Source organism: Prionailurus viverrinus, chromosome B3, assembly GCF_022837055.1.
Source record: "Prionailurus viverrinus isolate Anna chromosome B3, UM_Priviv_1.0, whole genome shotgun sequence".
In the NCBI taxonomy this organism is placed as follows: domain Eukaryota; kingdom Metazoa; phylum Chordata; class Mammalia; order Carnivora; family Felidae; genus Prionailurus; species Prionailurus viverrinus.
Window position 1 is genome coordinate 78,171,369 of NC_062566.1, and position 22,126 is coordinate 78,193,494.

General features: G+C 38.3%; 1 protein-coding gene across 1 annotated transcript in view; it reads left to right on the top strand.

Annotated features, from left to right (window-relative positions):
- Nucleotides 1-22,126, top strand: part of NPAS3 (neuronal PAS domain protein 3) — an 861,155-nt gene that overhangs the window by 134,679 nt on the left and 704,350 nt on the right. The gene's annotated exons all lie outside the window — the stretch shown is intronic.

Consider the following 22,126-nt stretch of genomic DNA (forward strand, 5'->3'; position numbering starts at 1 on the left):
AAATTCTCCATCCTCTCTACCCTGAGTCTTTGGCAAGGAAGTCCTGAGATCCTCTGTCCAAGCCATGAAATAGGCAAGAAGAGAGGTGGGCAGGAAACAGGGGAAGCCATTGAGTATAGACAGGGAACATCCAGTCTTAGGGTAGTAAAGTGGATGGTGGAAATGAAGGGCATCAAGTTCAGTGGAAACCATATTTTCTCACATAAGATTGTGAACAGATAGTACTGGAGAGCCTAGTGTTGATTTCTTGGGAAAATCCCTATCCATACGTGATAGGAAAATACAACAGTGATCTTGATGGTGATGGCTTTAGCATAAGATACGAAGAGTGTTTGACACCGGGATGTTTCAGTAGTGAAGCTAAAGGTTGCCTCATCCAGAAAGGCCTTGGAGTTGCTCTGTACCTAATTTTTCTATAACTTTCTTAATGTCTGAAAAGTACAAACACATAAATATGAAAACTATCTTGTGTTGCCTTTTCTTACCTGTTTCTTTGGTACCAAGTCCTATGAGATTTGTCTATTCCAAGATAATTCATATATTCTAATTCTTCAGTGATGAGGAAGGGAGAGGAGAAAACATTGTTTGAAAGTGAAGCAAATCCTATATAGACAGGGGTGCTTCTGGTGATTAAAATTATGTCTGTTTGCTTATAGTCCACTTAATCTGTTAGGTTTAACGTGAAATATCTAAAATGTACTATACTGGAGGAGGCTATGAGAAAAAAGGAGTAATTCTTTATCATAATTAGCTAATGCTATAAACCCATCTTATCCCCAACAGTATGCTAGTCTCTGCTGGAAGGAACGGGTTCATTGGTCATCTTTGGAAACTCACTAGAATGCTACCCATCCCGCGCCCCCCCCCCCCATTTACATGGTAAATCTATTCTCCTTTCCCATGGAGTGATTCATCCATACTGGCCCCAGTGGGCTAGTCGTGTGATTAAACCAAAAGGTTTGTGGATCTTTAATGCACGCGCAGTCCTTTTTTTTTTTCTAGCAGATTTATGCCACAGAAATCGAACTATTAAAATAGTAAGTATGCAATTTTTCTTGTGAAAAGACGTTTTATGTTGATATTGTTTCATTTTTTAATATAGTAAGATACAACAACCAACACTGGTGTATGAACAGACATTTTGAACTGAATTCATTATCTTTTATTTTAGATTTATGTTGAAGTATTATTACTATTGAAAGTATTACAGTTACTTTCATGTGAGTTAAAACTCAGCTGTAACAATTCATTGACTAAATATTATGATGGTAGTCAACTTTCAGTTGGAAGTGTTAATTATTCACCTCATAATGCACTCATAAAAAAGATTTACCAACAGTCTCCTAGGAGTAGAAGGCATATTGTCTCTTGGCATATTTTACAAACAAGCTTTTCCTACACTCCCAGTGCAAGGTTATTACACTTTCTCTTCTGTGACACTCAGAAAGGCTGTAGATAATCACATAGGATTGGATTTGTCATATGTTAAAAAAATGATGTATGTTTTTCTTTGACTTAATGGTCATGGGAGGCTTCATTTAATTGGCTTTATGGGTTAAAGAACATCTTGATTAAGCGATTATAAAGAAACAATATTTTCCTGAATATATGTACAATAAAATACATACATGTTAGGTTTTGATTTAATGGTCATTTAAAAAATATTCTAATTACTTAAAACTTAACAAGGAACAGTTTTATTAAGGTTTCAATTACAGGACATTTTTTTTTTTTTTTTTAAAGATAGCACCAAAAGGGGAAAATAGGTTTTGGACTTCTCATCTACTCTCTGGGATAGTATTAGGAACTTGGAGTGCAGAGAAAAGGGTAGGGCCAGGGTCTCCATTTGTCTTGAATAGTCCTCCAGCAGTCAGATAGAGGTACGTGCTAGGGACAGAGACAACGAATTTCAATTCTAAAATTTCCATTGAAGTATGCTAGCTTTTCCTTTTCTTGACTCTAACAGTTAACATTTTTTTGTGGGGTTTCATTATTTAAATGCTGCTTCCTGGTTACTCAGTATATCCTTGAAAACTGTCTGCTTTGGGGCACCTGGGTGGTGCAGTCGGTTAAGCGTCCGACTTCAGCCAGGTCACGATCTCGCGGTCCGTGGGTTCGAGCCCCGCGTCGGGCTCTGGGCTGATGGCTCAGAGCCTGTAGCCTGTTTCCGATTCTGTGTCTCCCTCTCTCTCTGCCCCTCCCCCGTTCATGCTCTGTCTCTCTCTGTCCCAAAAATAAATAAAAAACGTTGAAAAAAAATTAAAAAAAAAAGAAAGCTGTCTGCTTTAACTTACTAATATCAGACAATCACTGTAATGATCCTTCTTAATTTTTTCGAGCTTTTTTGTCTTTATTTTTTTCTGAGATTACTCATGTTTGTGGTTTTTTCTTGATTTTTTTTTTAAAATTGTTTTTTCTAATGATTTTTTTTTAAGTGAACATACTACTTGGTTGAAAGTTCTTAATTGTCTCTACTCAGCTCCACTGATGCTATTTACTTTTATTTCCTAACTTTGAAATCTATCATTTTGTTTGATTACAACCCCTGTCCTATTATATGTGAAGCCCTCTGCTTTCCAATGTGGTCTACATATTTACCTTGTTTTTCTCTTCTTTCATTAGTGACTACAGGTTTTTCTTTTTCCTCTAGTGTTTGATTTTGTGTGTTTGGCATAGCTACCATCTTTTTATCTGTTAATTAAAGGTGTAACACCCATTTGGCTTTGTTTAGGACAGTCTACCTATTTCGTCCAGTTGTGATGCAACCATCTTGTGTCTCAGGGTCCTAAATGACACACACTAGTCTCACTACTATGAAGCAGAGTCTTCCATTCTTTTTTCATAAAATAGGGACATTTCTAGGCCTTTGGGTCTTGCTGTGGCTAGCAAGCAAAACTGGGGTAATAGAGTCTGGCCTTGTTTCCGTAGTACCAGTACATAAACAGACTTGGTTGCTCCTAATGACTAATGTTACCACATTTTCCTATTACTGTTACTATGATGGCTTCTTAGGATCAGGGTTTGGGAATTCCTGTGGGGCTTAATATCTCAGAAAGATTAAGAATATAGTTAGGATGTTTGTTACTGAGTTGGGATTTCAGTTGTAAAGAACGGAATGGCAAAAAAAAGCATATCTGCAATAAAAGAAACAATAACAAGTAAATGTTATCAACTATAATTCCTTAAAATCTGATATGTAAATTGATAAATCCTTTTGCCACTTTGTACCGAGTATCCTTGATTCTGATCTAAAATGAACTCTTATATTTGACCTTGGATGATTTCTTATCATGTTGTTCTAACCCTTTTTGATGAAATCCAACCTACCCATCTCTTCTATCTTACTATGTAACCTCTCCTTTTGGTATGGCCTAGTGTATATAGGCATTCATCTGGGGTTATTCCAAAGGTCAGAGAAATTGCAAAGGTGGTTTGTCACTTTTCTAATTTGCTAATCTCCCATGCATTGCACAAGATTCTAGCATCACCTAGGAACAGAGCCCAAGGGATGGGGCCAGGGCCTCAATTTGAGTTGTCTCATAATAGTTAAACTGCAGGTACAGCTAGGTCCATGCTCGGGACAAAGCCAACTATTTGCAATTTCAGTAGGAGTGGGAAAAGCACTACACCTGGCATGGGAACTTGGATAAAATGGTTAGCACTATAATTCCTTCCATAAAATAAAAATTTTTAGTATATATAAAATACAGTTTTAATATAAATATTTTAATATGTATTGAAATTACAGTTTAAGCCCAATGTTTCTCCCAGAATAAAGGTAAATTTAACTTATTGTGTGTTAATTTGTACAGGATGCTTGTTTTCTGATAATGTAACTTAATCATGAGGGAACAAAAAAGGCTAATGGCTTCACTGCAAATGATCAAATTAAAGCTATGAAGTCGTATATACATCACGTCCCCGCGATGCAGGTTTTTTAAATCTATTTTTGTTCAAAAGATTAATTGAAAATTCATATTTGGTGAACTGTTTTAAAGTTAGAAATAATAGGTTTCTGATAATAAATATCAGAAATAGTTTTTCATAAGACACATTTAGAAGAACTCAGGACTCTGTTCATAATTGTTGAGGGAATGCCTTTCTGAAAGCTTTTAATGGATATAGTCCTTAGGAAATAAAATTACACAGATCTAAAAAAAAACTGATTTTATAGAATTTTGGAATTGTCCTTTTATTTCAAGCTGGAAGAAAAGTAGTTAATGTAAGCGTTGGGGCATTAAACAAATGACAGCGGACTTCCAGATGACCATCAAAGTGACATTTACAATATTCCTAGTCTGACTTTACAATCCTTGAGTTTAAATCACTGTAAAGTTGCAGGCTGTGCAATGTGTTTCATACCTTTTAGTGGTTGAAAGGTAGGAGTGCAGTATGTGTGTGGTCTGAGTTTTTGTGGACGTGATCTGCATTTAATCTGGGGAAATTAATTCCCTAAGCTGCTGGCAGGCAGCATGTACTTGTTAATTATTCAGGTGGATGACAAATGCAGAGCAGAGGTTCTCGCAAAGACAAAGTTTGTATGATGCGTGTTTAGTAACTGATAGGCCTGACATTCAGTGGTGTCTTATTCAGTGCTAATCCTAATAAGCTGCCTGGTGAGATGAACGCCTTTCCTCCTATCCTCTGCAGAGAAAACAGAGATCTGAAAGAACTTCATTATGGCGATAAATCCTGTGCTTCATGGTCTTCTTGGTGAAAAGGTAACTTGTCCCGATGAGTAACAGCAGAAAGTCAGGATGCTGGTGTGATAACAAGTCCTAAAGCAAATAAAGCTTCCCATCAAGGCATGGCCATCTTCTGTGTTCTCTAGTGAAGGTGACTGCAGCTTAATTTTGTGCATGTAGTGTACATAGAGTGTAGACCTTCAAATTCAGTAGCATACCACTGACAGTACGATAGTTGGTTCAGAGTTTCAAGTGGAGGGGAACCTCACCCCTGCCCCCTTCTAATCTAAGGTGATTAGGTTTCGGAAGGCTTTCATATATTTCTATGCTGATAGGTTTTGTTAGTATGGAAAGATTGCCCGTGGGGATCATAGAGTTACCTTTCTAAAACTCTGAGACCTGGCTTTCTCTCTCAAGCTGCACTCTTTCTGTCACTGTTAAGTAAAATGTATACAGAATTGATTGGATCAGCTAGAAAGTACTGCTTGGCCAATTCTTAAACATTAGTTGTCATGACTATATTTAAATCGTCCGCTCTAGTTTGCCTCTTCTTAAATCTTCAGGCTTGATTGATGCAATGCCAAATCATAATTTAGCTAAGCCAATTCAGTTATAAAAAACTGAAGCTAGTTTGTAGACACAAGAGAGAGACAACCTGTTTGGTGAGAACCATAAGCAGGTTGAGCACTGAACCAAGAATCGATAGCTCAGTCTTGTCATTACTTAAAATTGTGAGCTTGTACATGTGACTTAGCTTCTCTGGGCCCAGTTTCCTTCTGTGGGAAATGATACAGTTGAACTCAATATGTAGTCTTCATTTCTATGGTATTACTTTACTTTTTTTTTGGCATTGTGAGTATATACCCATAATCTGACATTTTAGATAGGCAGTCTTTAGGAACAAGAGTTTTTGTTAGTTTCTGTATGTGTGTATGCCAGGCAGAATATTTAGGTTGACGTTCCATGAAGGTCACTGAAGACCATGAAAGCCTCCTCAGTGGCACCTCTAAGTTTTAGCTCTGCAACTTGTTCTTTTAGTGTTGGAGTGTTTGATTCACTACTGAGTGATATTTTATTTTTTTTTAATTTTTTTTTTCAACGTTTATTTTATTTTTGGGACAGAGAGAGACAGAGCATGAACGGGGGAAGGGCAGAGAGAGAGGGAGACACAGAATCGGAAACAGGCTCCAGGCTCTGAGCCATCAGCCCAGAGCCCGACGCGGGACTCGAACTCACGGACCGCAAGATCGTGACCTGGCTGAAGTCGGACGCTTAACCGACTGCGCCACCCAGGCACCCCCTGAGTGATATTTTAAATGTCATTTTGATAGTTATCTGGAACTCTCTTCTCACCTGTTTCATGTCTCAACATAGATATTAACTACTTTTCTGCCACTTGATCTAAATTCTAAAAATGGTAATTCCTGAATGTAATAACGAACACATTAATCCAGAAATTAAAACAAACCGGCACTCAGAAGACCTGTTCAGGGCCCTTTTAAGTTATTTACCTTTTCACTCCGGTAGTAATTTCATCTTCTAATGCCATAGATCAGTTAGTTTTTTCTCTTTTTGAACTTTATATAAATGGAATCCTACAGTATGCATTCTTGTATGTTTGACTTGTTTTACTCAACATTATGTTGGTGAGATGAGTTGTATGCTTGTATCATCATAGTGGTTCATTCTTCTTGCTGTACAGGGTTTGGTGTTAAGAATGTACCACAGTTGGGGTCCTTGGTGGCTCAGTTGTTTGAGCGTCCAACTTTGACTCAAGTCATGATCTCATGGTTTGTGAGTTCGAGTCCTGAGTTGGGCTCTGTGCTGACAGCTCAGAGCCTGGAGCCTGCTTCGATTTCTGTGTCTGCCTCTCTCTCTGCCCCTCCCCTGCTCATGCTTTGTCTCTCAAAAATGAATAAATGTTAAAAATGTACCACAGTTTACTAACATTGCTATGGGTGAACATTTCAACTCTTACTAATAGTGTAGATATTAACTTTGTTCGTGTCTTTGTCATGTATTCATTTCTGCTGGATGTACATATATCTGGATGCATACTTGATTAGTTTTAGGCTTTGTATATGTTTATCTTTGGTAGATGCTGCTAGTTTTCCAAAGTGGCTATACCAAATTACACACCCATTAGCAATATATGTGAATTGCAGTGGCTCCTTATCTTTGCCAACACTTTTTATCGGTCATATGTATATTATATATGATATATATTTAATAACTATAATTATTGAGAGAGAGCGCACATGCTCGAGTGGGGGGAAGGGCAGAGGGAGGGAGAGAGAGAGAGAGAGAGAGAGAGAGAGAGAGAGAGAGAGAGAGAGAGAGGGAGAGAGGGGGAATATGAATATGAATCTCGAGCAGGTTCCATGCCCAACACGGAGCCTGATGTGGGGCTTGATCTTATGAAGTATTAAGATCATGAACTGAGCTGAAATCGGGAGTTCAACACAGAACTGACTGAGCCACCCAGGTGCCCCTCTGCCTTCCATTTTTATCCATTCTGGTGGATGTGTGATTTTAATTGTGATTGAGTGATAAGTGAAGTTGAATACAGTTGTTGAGGTTTAGTGATCATTTAGTATTCACTTTTGTGTTTTCAAGTGTTTTTGCCCAATTATCTCTTGGATTATCTGTCTCTTTGATTAATTTATAGGAGTTACTTATGTATTTCAGATAAAAATCTCCTTGCTACATAAAAATATCCCCTCTCCCTCTGAATCTTTTTATTCTTTTAATTTTTTCTATAAATAAAGAGAAATTCTTTAATATTTGAGGTTTATTTATTTTCTATATAGAAACATTTATGACCTATTTAAGAGGTCTGCCTACTCTAGTGTCCTAAAAATGTTTACATGTATTTTCTTCAAATATTTAGATCTTCAGTGTATCTGGAATTACTGTTTGGGGATGGCATGAAGTTGAGATGTATATGAGTATCTAAATAGTCTAGTACCCTTTATTTAGCTGGCATTAGCTTACTCCCACTTGCAGAAGTATTCCATTAATTACAAATTAGGTTACCATATGTGTGGGCCCAACATCCATTTTAATTTCCGTATTTTACAGTCAATTTTCTCCACATTCAGTATGGGTTTATAGGGAGTCTATTTATAAATTGTGGCCATTTGACTGATCCGAAGATGATAATGGCAATGATAATGGTGAGCTATCTGATGGACTACCGACTTTGAGGTAGTATCATACTGGAAAGTTAGCCTAATTTATTTTTTAAAGAAATGAGACTTGAGGCACCTGGGTGGCTCAGACGGTTAAACATCTGACTCCTGGTTTTGGCTCAGGTCATGATCTCACAGTTAGTGAGATCGAGCCTCCTGTCAAGCTCTGCACTGACAGTTTGAAGCCTGCTTGGGATATTCTGTCTGTCTCTCTCTCTTACTCTCAAAATAAATAAAAAAATAAAACATTAAAAAATCAAGAAACAAGACTCAAAGTTACAGAGCTAGTAAATGCCAAATGTGTATTCTACTCAAGTTCTAATTTCAAGCTATAATTATTCCTGTATTGTACTAATTTAAGAGTACATTATCAGGGCCACCTGACTGGCTCAGTCAGTGGGAAATGCAATTTTTAAATTTTTGTTAAAGTTTATTTTGAGAGTGAGAGAAAGAGAATCCCAAGCAGGCTCTGCACTGTCAGCAGGGAGCCTGATGTGGACTTGAACTCAAAAACTTCAAGTTCATGACTTGAGCTGAAATCAAGAGTCAGACACTTAACCAACTGAGCCACCCAGGTGTCCGACTGGGGCATGAGACTTTTGATCTTGTGGCTATGACTGTGAGCCCCATGTTGAGTGTAGAGATAACGTACTTCTTTTTACGATTTTATTATTAAGGAAAGACTAGCTTTATACAATCTAAGTTAAATCTCTCTAATTCTTAAAAAGCAAGAGAACAAAACCAGTGTAGGTAAATTATGAAAAGCCTACTGTAATAATTTGGTAGACACAGGTTAAAACTCTAAACTGAGGCTGATTGGGAAGTAGAATTAGTAAAGCCGAATACGTTTGCGTCAGTGTCCCCTTTCCCTCGAGAGTGATTGGACATGAACGCTGACGTTAACTGCAGCTTTGTTCATTCTTGAAATTGTCTGAGACCAAAACCAATGGGGTTTTGGTGTGTGCTGCACAATGGCACCCAGCTAAGGGGGTACTTAGAGGGAACTGAAATTCAGTCCACATTCCAGTAGCCAAGCCGTGCACTCCTGATGCTAAGAAGGAACCTTGGAAGACCATGTCTAATGTAAACAAAACCTTGGGGCACCTGGGCGGCTCAGTTGGTTAAGCGTCCGACTTCGGCTCAGGTCATGATCTCACGGTCCGTGAGTTCGAGCCCCGCGTCGGGCTCTGTGCTGACAGCTCAGAGCCTGGAGCCTGTTTCAGATTCTGTGTCTCCCTCTCTCTCTGACCCCCCCTCCCCCCCCCCCCCATTCATGCTCTGTCTCTCTGTCTCAAAAATAAACATTAAAAAAAAATTAAGAAAAAAAAATCTCAGGCAGGCAATGTTGGCCCAAGTCAGCTCTCATTCTGAAGTTGTACCTGGGACAATGGAGGGTTCCCAAGGGAGGCCTCAGACAGTCCGCTCATCTCTGAGCCTGTAGCATGTGCTGCTGGCCTGTGAACAAGGGCACCTCTCCTGCTTGGTTCCACTGTGACTGAGCTCAGCCTTGGCGGGTGCTGTAGTAGGAATAAGCATCATTGATGTACTAAATTTGAGGACATAGACTTAAAAATCACAGTTCTGGACAACTTAGTATTACCACCTTTGCATATTTTTACGTACCAGGGAAATTCAGCATGTATTTCCAGAACTCAAGGACTACCGTATCCATTCCATGGACTCTCTGAATCTTAGGTTCAGAACCCCGGCTTTAATACTCTGCATTACATGTAATAAAGGAAAAATGGAGTTTTAATATAAAGAAGTAGAACTAGGAATTGGTTATACTTGGAGTTTAAACGTGTTTTGTTTTATTTCATTTTTATTTTTTTAATTTATCAATTTTAATTTTTAAATTTAAGAGACAGAGCATGAGACAGAGAGAGAGGATGAGAATCTTAAGTAGCCTCCCTACTCAGCATGCAGCCCGACATGGGGCTCAATCCCATGACCCTGGGATCATGACCTGAACCTCAGAGCATGCTTTGTTTGTTTTAAAGAAACTTTCTTCTGTAAAGGAAAAATACTTAGGGGCTCTCTCTTTGTGTCACAGTAAGTAAATAAACTTAAAAAAAAAAAAAAGAAAAATCCTTAAATGATAACTAAATAGTATTTAAAATTTGCTCAGGAATTACACTTGAAGAGGACCATGTATAGTACAAGGATGCATAAAGTTATATAAGATGTTTAACCCAGGTAATAGTTGGAGGTCTGTTATAGGGGAAAAGCAAATCAGGAAGAGGTGATATTATTAAATAATGGACTTAAACATACAGCTATCGAAGTATCTAACAATAACCAATTTCACAGTGTTTGAATATGGAAAATCACTAGCAGGACCATGCCTTTACTTGGCTTATACTCTTACATGCTTGTCTTTGTAACTACTGGGCTCCAAACTGAAGGGAGGGTGGTGAGGAGAAGGGAAGTACTCCACTGAGGAAATGGTGGGGTTTCTAAAACCTGAGTTTCCCCCCGTTTTTTTAATAGAAAAATAATGAACATGTTTTGGTTTATGAGTAACTTATTCTATTGAGGACCTCTAGATATTTTGACACAAGTTTATGTAGCCCCCCAAATTACAGAACTGGCCTAACTCACTTTTTTGCCTCTGTGAAATGTCTGGGGTGGTCAGTGCTCTTGATGATTCTTTGTTCTGGGTTCAGAAAGGAATAATCTTATTTACAAATGATCACCCATGTCCTTGCTAATGAGACATTTTAAACATTGTGAACTGAGAGTAATACTGGGAAAGTAGGTATTCCTATGGTGAACAATCACCTCTGCTTTGAACCACCAATGTTATCTCTTCTGGAATTTAAGGTACAAAGTTGCAGTAGAGAGGCTTTCTGCTGATCCATTAATTAATTGAGCCATTCTTAGAAATTTTATTCATGACTATTTTAAGACTTACTTTCACCTAGCAAAGAAGCAGCATTCTGAGCTATGTAAATAATTGACATCTACAGAGCCCATCATTTCTTAAGGTACATGATACATACTGGCATCTATTGCTTTATTCGTAATAGAAAATGTACTTAGACAGTTGTAGCTACATTTATATTGCAAGGGGGTAACATGAAACTTTTGGTTAGCTGTTACCTATTTTCTCATTCAATAGTAATTTAAAAAGATAATTCTAATTTGAGAATCTAATTTAGAGAAAAATTCATATTTGTGAAGTTAGCTGGAAGACAGCCCGAATTAGTAAAAGTTCTGGAACATACATTACTCCTAATGCATGTCTACATCCCGTGATCTAAATTTTTACAGGATAAGCAATTAGCTTCAGTTTTAATAAAAGTGGGAATTTATTTTTAATTTTGCTAGAAAACCAGCCTCAAATTCTAGTCTCTGCAGTTTGTGCTGTTATGTTTCAAGTCGTTGAGTTTCTGCTGTTGATTATAAATGGGTGCCTCCAACGTGTGGGAATATATCGTTCTCTATGAAGGTAAATGTTGAGCTTGATATATTTTATCACATTATTACATAATGCGAGGCTGAACTTAAAACAGCCCTGAATTCTCAATTATTCTGATTTACTGGATTCTTTATTACATTTGAAGGGTCATCAGTAAGGTAATAAATTGTAATGCAGTGTTCCTAGTTAGAAGAGTATTGAGGATCATGTGACTAGTTCTTTATAAAACAGCTAGACTCCAAAACAATTTCACCAAACATATAGGTGCACACACACCTGTAAGCAAGCACATGCACAAGCATACATATACACATGCACATGGTGATATCTAATACATGAACATTTCTAAATGTGTGCCAATTGAAGCCTTGTTTAGTTTCTTTTCTATGTTAAAAATGGCCTCTAATAGAAGTAACTGTTAACTTGTTACTGGGCCTGTTGGTTAGCAGGGTTCATTAAAAAGGAAAAGCTATGGGAGTGCCTGTGCTCAGTTGGTTAAGCGTCTGACTTTGGCTTAGGTCATGATCTCGCAGTTCGTGAGTTCGAGCCCTGCGATGGGCTCTGTGCTGATGGCTAAGAGCCTGGAAGCTGGTTCAGATTCTGTGTCTCCCTCTCTCTCTCTCTGCCCCCCCCACTCCCCCCCTTTGAAAAATAAGCATTAAAATTGTTTTAAAAAAGGAAAAGCTATAAATACTTAAGACTGAAATATATGTAATTTAGAGGAAGAGAGCATGGATGTATTTTAAACAAGTATATTCAGGGAGTATCATATGAACAACAATAACTTAAAATAGTAAAACCTGAAGAAAAAGTGCCGCACGGTGGTTTGTTGATAGTACAAATAGCAATTGAAGAAGTATTTTTAAAGGTTTTAAAAATTGGATTTTTAAACCTTTGTGTACTGTTAGAAATTCCCAAAGTAGTTGCCTCATCATAGGAAGGGGGTGGACTGATCAGGTATAGGAAGCATGTTGGTGGTTGAGCCTGCTGACCCTCGAGTGAAAGAAATACCTAGAATTAGTCTCAGAGTAACATTTTGGAATTCGGGCCAATAACATCTACTTCTGTAGTTTAGATTATTATGCTTCATGTGACCAAATTTCTGTCCCTGTCCCCATTATATGTCCTGAGTGTCAGACCTAATCATCCAACATTCTGTTGCTCACAAATGTCCAATAGTTCCAAATGACTTGGACTCCTAAACTGAACTCTGTAGCTCCCACTAAAACCCGTTCCTCTTCCCTGTCTCTCTTTAAACATATGGCGTCACTATTAACCCAATTCACAAGCCATAAACTGAGGCATTATTGTTGGTGCTTCCATTTCCATTCTCTGCCCCATGTTCAATCAGGTACCTCCTAACGCTTTTCGGATCTGGACAGCTCTCCATTCCCTCTCCCATAACCCATCACAGCCACCATCGTCTCTTGCCTGAATCAGTCTCTTAATTGTTCCCCTTCCTCCAGTTCGGCCCAGCCCTATTCAAATCCATTTTCCATACGGTCATCTGCTGTTAGGACTTTACTGTGGACAGGTTTATCAGGTTGTTTCCCACTTTGAAACAAACAAAAACTAGCTAGGGGTAGAACACAGTGCATGAGTGCGGGTGGTGTTGGGACCAGAGAATGAGGGAGAAAGAGAGGATCAGGAAAACCCACCTTGCCACACAGAACCATATACACTAGTGGTTGAGTGTTGTGACTCATTAGAACAACTAGGTTCAGATCATGGATCTGTTAAGCTTGTGGCTGTGAACACCTTGCTTAACCTTTGGGGAAACTTCTTCATTTGTAAGATGGAGATAAAGTAGAAACTAATTTATAGAGCTGCTTAGAGGACTAAGTGAATAATTATGTAAAATATCTGGCATACCCAAAAAGTCCCCTATAAATGTTAGCTATTCTCGGGGCACCTGGATGGTTCATTTGGGCGTCCAACTTCTGCTCGGGTCATGATCTCACTGTTGGTTGAGTTCAAGCTCCGCATCAGGCTGTGCTGACAGCTCAGAGGCTGGAGCCTGCTTCAGATTCTGTGTCTTGTTCTGTCTCTGCCCCTCCCCCACTCATGCTGTGTGTCTCTCTGTCTCTCAAAAATAAATGAATGTAAAAAAATAAAAAATAAATTTAAATGTTAGCTACTCCTACTATTTTTATTGGATACTGTATAGGAGAGAGTTAAGGCAACACCGCAAGACCCCAGACTAGCCAAACCGGAAGGATGCAACATACAATAAAGCCTCTGCTGCCAGCACAGTGAAGAGGGGGAATGTGGGAAGGGGGGAAGGAGGCCCAGGCCTATGGAAGTGGCTGGCTCCTGAGGTTGTACCCTTAAGAGCATTTCCCAGATAAGGTCTGATTCAAATGAAAAGAAGGAAAACTTAGTTGAAGGGGTGGTTCTGGTTCTTCTTCCCGCCCCCAATCTGATTTATTAAGGTAATCGCTTAATTTTCCCATTTTTGTGTGTGCGTGCCGACAGCTATTTTTGCATGTCACGTTGTTACGTTTCAGAGTAGCAGTCTGCAGGCCTTGTGTCTACTTCATTTAGTTACTTAAAAATGGACATATTTTTATCCTAAACAATAGGATGGTTCAAATTTCAGCTGAATGGGGTGCCTGGGTGGCTCAGTTGATCATCCAACTCTTTTTTTTTTTTTTAATTTTTTTTAGTGTTTCCTTTGGGGGGGAGGGGCAGAGAAAGAGAGACAGAGAGAGAGAGAGAGAGAGAGAGAGAGAGAGGGAGGGAGAGAGGGAGACACAGAATCTGAAGCAGATTCCAGGCTCTGAGCTGTCAGCATAGAGCCTGACTTGGGGCTAGAACTCACAAGCCATGAGATCATGACTTCAGCTGAAATGAGACGCTTAACCGACCGAGCCACCCAGGTGCCCCGAGCATTGGACTCTTGATTTCAGCTCACATCATGATTACAGGGTTTTAGGATTGAGCCCGTGTTGCACTCTATCCTGACAGCATGGCGATTGCTTGGGATTCTCTGTCTTCCTTTCCCTCTGCCCCTGTCTCCTGCTCACATGTGTGTTCTCTCTCTCTCTCTCTCTCTCTCTCTCTCTCTCTCTCTCTCTCTCTCTGTCTCTACTTTCAAAATATTAAAAAAAATTAAAAAAGAAATTTTAGCTAGAAGAACATCTCCAATGTGTGGTGAAAAATATGTTCCGTGTATGAAAATTTGGTTAAAATTCTGGAGATATGATGTGGCTTCTGTATGCCCTGATTCAGTGAGTGGTCCTGAAAATCAGGCTGTAGTGATACACGGTACCCTCTTCCACCTGTACCTGTACCTGGCCTGGTTCATCTCAGGGTACTCTGTTGGCCCCAGAAAAGGAGCTTGTTTCCCCGTGCATATTTGCTAATGCTCTTTCCGTCTGGGGACTTGGCCATAGGTTAGTAGAGTTCCTGATGCTAGTACTTTCCCACGAGTGTTTGCGGTCACAGAGCCTACTCGTGGATCTTTTCTTGGCTACACCAGGATTGGTCATGACATGACCTGACAGCTTGGCCCTTGTGCTCTGCATAGTTACTATCAACCTTGAACACAGTGCTGTTCTATATGGTATTCCAGGGCCTGGTTTACCTCTGTATTACTGCAGAGTTGAATTTGTCCTATATGTTTATGCTTTGACAACTTTCATGTCCTTGGGGTTAAAAGGTGCTAAATACCATTTCTAGTATGATCAGTTGTAGAGAAATAGCATCCTTGAAGATACTGCCAAAGAGCAGTTGGCAAGATTTATTTGCACTGTGAAATTTTAATTGCCTTAGCTTTCGACTTTAAAGTTTTATTTTGAGGTCAGCCCTGCTTCGTCATGGAAGAGCAGAGACTTGGCTGTGTTGAGAGTGATTGGACGGGAACAGAGTTGCAGTAGCATCATCTAGAGATAGGTTCCAACACATGTGGGCAGAAACAAAGGATGTTTTTTTCTCCAGAAAGTATTTTGTGTTTGCTGGGGAGAGGGGAATAATGATGGTCCTATTTAGACTTTTTCGAGAAAGGCTATGTCTTCGGATCTCCGTGAGGGAGAAGTTTCAGCTGGGGCAGTATTGGGCAGAAAGCTCTTATGTGGCAAAAGGAAGAGAGCGGGGACATTGCATGAAGAAAAGGAAAACTCTCCAAAATTTAAATAAACTGTTGATGAGAAGAGCTCACATTTACCCCTAAAACCTTACGGAATCTGCCTTGAAGAAACACAAAGTGAAAAAAGCAAAAGTGTATAACAGTATAAAAAATCGATATGGCTCTCGAGCTACATTGCAGACTCACTGTAATGTTGAACATTGCATCTCCGTGTACGGTGAGTTCATTTCTGTAAATATCAGAAGGACCTTGTTCTAACACTTTCACTTATAACAAGGTCCTTGAGAACCCCATAGAGTAGAGCATTACAGTATAGCTTTAGTATCATTCTAAAAATTTATTGATGTGTCCAAGTGATTTTTTTTGTAAGTCTTGAGCTTGTTTTCCTCCCTTACTTGTTCTCCTTCAGAGGATGATTCCTTTTTAGTTCACATGGGTAAAAGTCCGTAAGTTGCTGCATTTGTGATTAATTCTATTTGAAATTCCTTTTCAGCCACACCGTTGTGAGTTATAGAAATTTTATGTGCAGTGAACTTGTTAAAAAGAAGCCGGATATTTTCTGTGGCTCTTTTATTTTTAAAAGCTGCAGAGCATTTTAGGGCAAACATCTTACCTTTTGAGAAAACATGAAATAAAAATACGTTAGGCAGAAGAAGCCAGCGTGGAATGTTAGTTGTCTGTGTGCCTCTACTGAGATTGTGTTGAATGCCAGTTGGCCAGACTCAAGAACATTTAGATGTTGTTTCTGAGAGGAAGCAGTGCATGGCCATAAGCCACATTAAGTTCATTAGGTGCAATTGCTACATGACACAGTTAATATGGTGACAGAAATAAACTCTTCAGTGACTCAATTCTAGTGGCACCAATTTTAACCAATTTATCAGACAACTGAGTATGTTTTGCAGTTGGGATGGATCTTTAAAAATATGGTGCCCATTTTCTTGTTTGGTTTATTTGACTTTGTAGACACAGCTCAGTTTATGAAGATGCAGATATGTATTCACTAAGCATGTAAGCATTGATAATGAGGGTTGGTCTGTTAACTGGTGCTTGAGGGAGGTTTTACTAATGAAACTAGAATGCATCTAGAAGGTGTTTATGGGAAAGCATCCAGTGTATCTTGCAGAAGTGTGTGTGTGTGTGTGTGTGTGTGTGTGTGTGTGTATGCATTTCAGTAATCTATTTTTATAAGAAATAGAAAGGTTAAAAATCACCCGTTATATTGGGACGCCTGGGTGGCTCAGTCGTTGGAGCGACCGGCTTCGGCTCAGGTCATGATCTCACGGTTTGTGGGTTTGAGCCCTGTGTTGGGCTCTGTGCTGACAGCTCAGAGCCTGGAGCCTGCTTTGGATTCTGTGTCTCCCTCTCTTTTTTGTTCATCCCCCACTGGTGCTCTGTCTCTCTCTCTCTCAAAACTACACATTAAAAAAAATCACTAATTATAACATATAAAACAGGTTGTAGTCATGTTTTTAAATGATTAAATGAAAATCTATAATTATATTTGCAAATAATCACATCACCTATATAACTGACAATACAGTCTTTCTACACTTTATCTCAGGGCGTGTTAAATTTCATTTAAAAAAACGCATAAGTTAGGACTCTTAATCCATTTTAAGGCTGAGAAAACTGAATGAGAGCAGTGTAGTAGGAAATAAAGCAAAGAACTACCACAGTAGTGATGGTTCACATAATCTGACCTTTCTGTTGTCCACATCGATGCCTTGAATAGCAACGTGTTCAGTTCTGAACTCCCTTTGATGTTCTAAACTGTGTATCTGGCTACAGATTACGATCTGGCTTTAACACTTTGAGCTAGATTACATAGATTGTTAAAACACAGCAAAAACTACTCTTAGTTAGAATGACTTAGGCAACAGTAGATAATATGCAGATAAATTACAGGATCAAGCTTAGTGTTAATTAGTCCCAAGTCTGTTCCAGTTGTAGCAATTGGTGCTATGTTAATAATGCATGCATGGGTGTTGAACACATATAATTTATGGAGAATTTTGATTAAAAAATATGCTCCTGGAAAAACAAAATCAAATCTTAAAGAAATAGTCTAGCAAGGACATGGGTCAGACTGATGAGTCTTTGCTAGTCTGACTATTGTCTTTCAAGATTATGCCTATTAAAGAATAGATTAGATGGGGAGAAATGTCCTTTGCTGCTTCTTGGAAGCTTGATATCAGGGATATATCAACTGTATTGCCTGTGATACTGGAATAGTTACACAAAATAAAGTCAAAGTTGGATACCAGCTTTCTCTAAGCACAGTACATTCTGGAGCTAGGAAGCCTAGAATGAGTGGTCTCTTCATATCTTTGCTGTGATCAAAGTTCCAAATTTTTTTGAAGACATTTCTTTATACTGATATACAAACACAATTATCCAAAATAGACTTTCCCTTCCCCTTTGTAAAATTTTGGAAATGATTATGTAAGAAAATAAAAGGCAGTCCTGGTTTCTAAAGAACTGGGCATCATTTTCAAGGGACTATGTTTATCCTTAAGTCTCTAGTTCGGGGAATGATTACTAAGGTCGTCCCAAGGATAATAGCACCAGTTGAAAAGAAGTCTGTTGATACTTAAAGTGCTGCCCAATGGCGCTTGTCAGCTCACATCCAAGTGGGTTCACACCCCACGTGGGTTCATCCCATGTGTGGGAGCCAGGATGATCGTAATTGGGCTAAAGTGACATTTTCAGGATTGTTATGTATCACAAGTTGTGTTGATGAAAATAAATAGATAAATAAAAAGGGGAAACAAATAGCAAATCATTAGTTTCAGTGGTTGAACCTTTTGGAAGATGAGGAATATGACTGTGTCTCAGACTGCCACAAGGTAACTCCTCTAAAATGAGAAAAGCTGTTAGTTTAAGCACAAGGTAATGATAATATTTTATTAGAAGTGATGACAGAGTTGAATATGAAATTTGTTTTTACTGTGCATGCTAACCAATATGAACATCTAGTCATGAACACAATTAACAAACCATAAAGGTGACAACTTTTTAGAGATGGGTGTTGTGGCATTTTCCTGACTAGAATCCCTTAGATTATATTCCCAGGCACTTGAATTTATTTTTATTATTTTTGACTTGAGAGAGAGAGAAAGTGAGTGTATGAGTGGAGCAGAGGGGCAGAGGGAGAGAGAGAGAATCTGAAGCAGGCTATAAGCTCAGTGAGGAGCCTGACACAAGGCTCGATCCTACGACCCTGGGATCATGACCTGAGCTGAAATCAAGAGTCAGACTCTGAACCGACTGAGTCACCTAGGTGCCCCTCCAGGCACTGGAATTTAAGGAAAAGTTCTCCCAACAGTTTTCTCAGGAGTGTGAAGTGCTGAATTACTCATTTTCTGTATTTTACTCATATTAGCTAAAGGATTTTCAACAAACCTTTGTGTGTGTGTATGTGTGGAAAACATGGACAAATTATTTTTCAATGCCATAAAACCTTTGACTTGAGAGTAAACGTACTGCCTCCAGATTTTGCAAACATGGGGTCTTTGGTGCCTTCCACACATTAAAAAGGAGGGATTCATGGGTGAGAAAAAATCGTGATCAACAATTTTTAGATTGTTCTATTTCCAGAAAATAATTACAGAAGGCAGATATTAACCATCTGCTTACCTCAAGACTGATACACAGGAAGTCTAAACGACTGGCATCAGTTCACACAATAAAATAATACAAAACCAAGAATACCATACAACTTCCTAATACTTCATTTCTGGGCGCTACTGAACCAGATAGACTTTCTCCCTTAATACGAAGAAGAAAATGAATCTCTTAAAATGATCTATCTGAAAATAAATGTGTGTGGGTGTGTCCATATGTGTGCACATTGGTTTCTTCTATCTTCAGGAGTGGGTTGAGGGCCCTTTGGCTATCACTGGAGTTGGAGGGGCATTGGCCATTGTATAGTCAGTTTCTCTGGTGCCTCTGGGCAAGGTGAAGGCTGCTGGTGGGTGTTCCCTATTTACCAAGAGGGAGCTGGGGAGTTAAGTAGGCCTCCTTCTGAACTAGAGTCTTGACCACGGGATCCCTCCAGTTACTTTCTTGCTGTCACCAGGCCGAACAATCCAATGACCAAGTTAGATACGCAACTATAGCTTCATGCAGTATGAACAAATGTGTTTTCTATCAAGTGGTCGAGGGTTAAAAAGAGATGTTTACAGGATAGCAAACTGGCTTCCCATGTTATTTCCCAGTTTTCTTATATCAACACTTCTTGAGATTGAACCTTTTTCTCCAGGTATGTGGTACCGGTACTGTGTGAAGTACCAAGTGTCAGGAGCAGTGGCAATCACACAGCTGAATGCACATCTATGTGAATACTTAGTTCTTAGGGGCACCTAAATGTCTTGCCTGGTAGAGTGTATGATTCTTTTGATGTTGAGTTTGAGCCCCACATTGGGGGGGGAGGGGGGCCGGTAGAGCTTATGTAAAAACATGTTTTTAATGGTTAGAATAAATTGAAAATTTAATTGCTTTGTATATTCCCATCTTCCGGATTTCAATGCGGTGAAAGATGCCTGTCCGCCTTCCAGAGCTAAAGGGCGGAGACAAACCGTCTACTCTATCACTGATGGCTAATTGGACAACTGGCTGTTTATTGCTGGAAATCACTTAAGACTATTGTGTATCATGTGCAAAACAAAACAACAAAACAAAAATAGTCTTGAGAAATCCAGGCCTGCTAATGGCTGTAGCCACCTGTTGATTGTGCTGACGTGTTTTAAAAACAAAAGAAACCTTTTGGGCAAGCATCATAACTGCATCATGTTCAAACAAACGATTGAGTTATACAGTATAGCCTGTGAGTTTTCTCTTAAGAAGAAAATACATTTAAGAATCTGCTGTGACAAATCAATATCAAAATGTGTGCAAAATTACAAGAACAAATAGAATGTTGTTTTTGACTGGTTTGTTTATATTGAAACTATATTATTTTATGTGAAGTATGTGTAATAGAGCATTAGATTTGAAAACTCTGTGTTGAATATCATTTCTGACAGCCTTTTTTAGGGTCACTAAAATTCCAATAATTCAGTCTAGAATTGAAGTCGATTCCAGAGAAAAATTTAATATAGTCTGCTTGCCTGCCAGCTTCAACATAGTTTCAGAGCATTGAAATGGTTTGACACATTGAAATATAAAGTGCATTTGTCATATCTATTGGTGGAGTATTTTATGTGATCGCATCTAACAAAGATCAAGTTAGAGTAAAACTTATACTGGTTTTTTTTTTATGTGTTTGTGAAGAGGATTTTGTTTTATCTTGTTTTCTTTACAGTCTTGATTTGATTTATTACAAAGTCCAATAAACTATTCCTGGTAATAATAAAGAAACACATTGCCTGAACCAATTTTGAAATGCAGTGGAACATCTCTATATTACCACAATCATTTGCTGTTTCAAAGACCCATATGAATTGAGGATTGTGTCACAGAAGAGGTACTTTCTAAATGAGCATGAGGTTAGAATGGAGTTTGAATTTCCAATTCTAGCAAATAGAAATTGTGTCATTAGAAGAAAGTTTATACATCTTTGAACCTCAGCTTCCTCATCTATAAAATGGGGGTGATAACTACTAAGCATATAGGCTTTTTGTTGATTTTGTTTGGGTAAAGATTTAAGGTGTTAGGTATATAACCCTAACTTACTGCCTATCCTCAAGCAGTTATGCTCCAAAAAGTTTTATTACATTCTTAAGGCTTCTAGGAATTGAATTTATAGAATGATATCTGTAGATCCAAGTTTTAGCGTACCAGGAAATACTATAATGAGACTCCAGTGTTTTTATTTATTTAAACAAAATAGTGCTTTAGATATTACAAAACTCATCTAATTTTCCCAGTGTACATTCAAGCCTGCATGATTATTTATGTTTGAGCTGTTAGGGGCTGCTCGTGGCGAGAGTATAAAGTCTGTTTCACATATTCCATTGGGCAGAGATTAAACTGGGCTGGGCCTTAGCATTGTACAGCAATGCCATTTATGGGAGTATATGTATCTCTTTTACATTTATAGTCATGTAGTCATAACCTTTTATGTATAAATGCATCTATACATTCAGATGTCGATTTTAATAGTTAGAAAACAAGTAGACTAACCAAAGTACAACTTGGACACCAGTTCTTTAAGACTCTTTCTGTGTCCTGGCTAATAGCTTCCAGCAGTAGTGTTTGGCTGATTAGGTTACAATATATTATGTTGACTGAGGACTTCTGTTTAGCAGAAGTCATTTCAAGACCCTAATCTTAATACCCAATTTATTTAAGAAGTATAAGACAAATTTTACATATATATTTACATTTATATATGTGTATATAAATTTTATATGTATACAAATCATATATATATGTATGTAGTATAGACACTTAAATATGCATGTGTAATCTTGCTTAATGTATCATAATTTGAGTGCTTGAAAATGTTAAACATTTAAATATTTAGCCTACAGATTTTTATGTAGGACTGATGTTTTATGATCTGCCTATATAAAATGATTTAACTGGGTTATAAATTTAACATTCAACCAAGACTAACATTTGCCCCAAAGTGTGTTCTACTGACCTCAAGTTCTACAATGTTAATAAGAATTATTTCAACCTGGAAACCTTCTTTTAAATAAGTGTGGGAAATAGTGAGTGAAAGCATTTTTACAGTAAAATTTCTTAAAACATTTCATTTATTCATTTCTAAATTACATAATAATAGACCATGAGA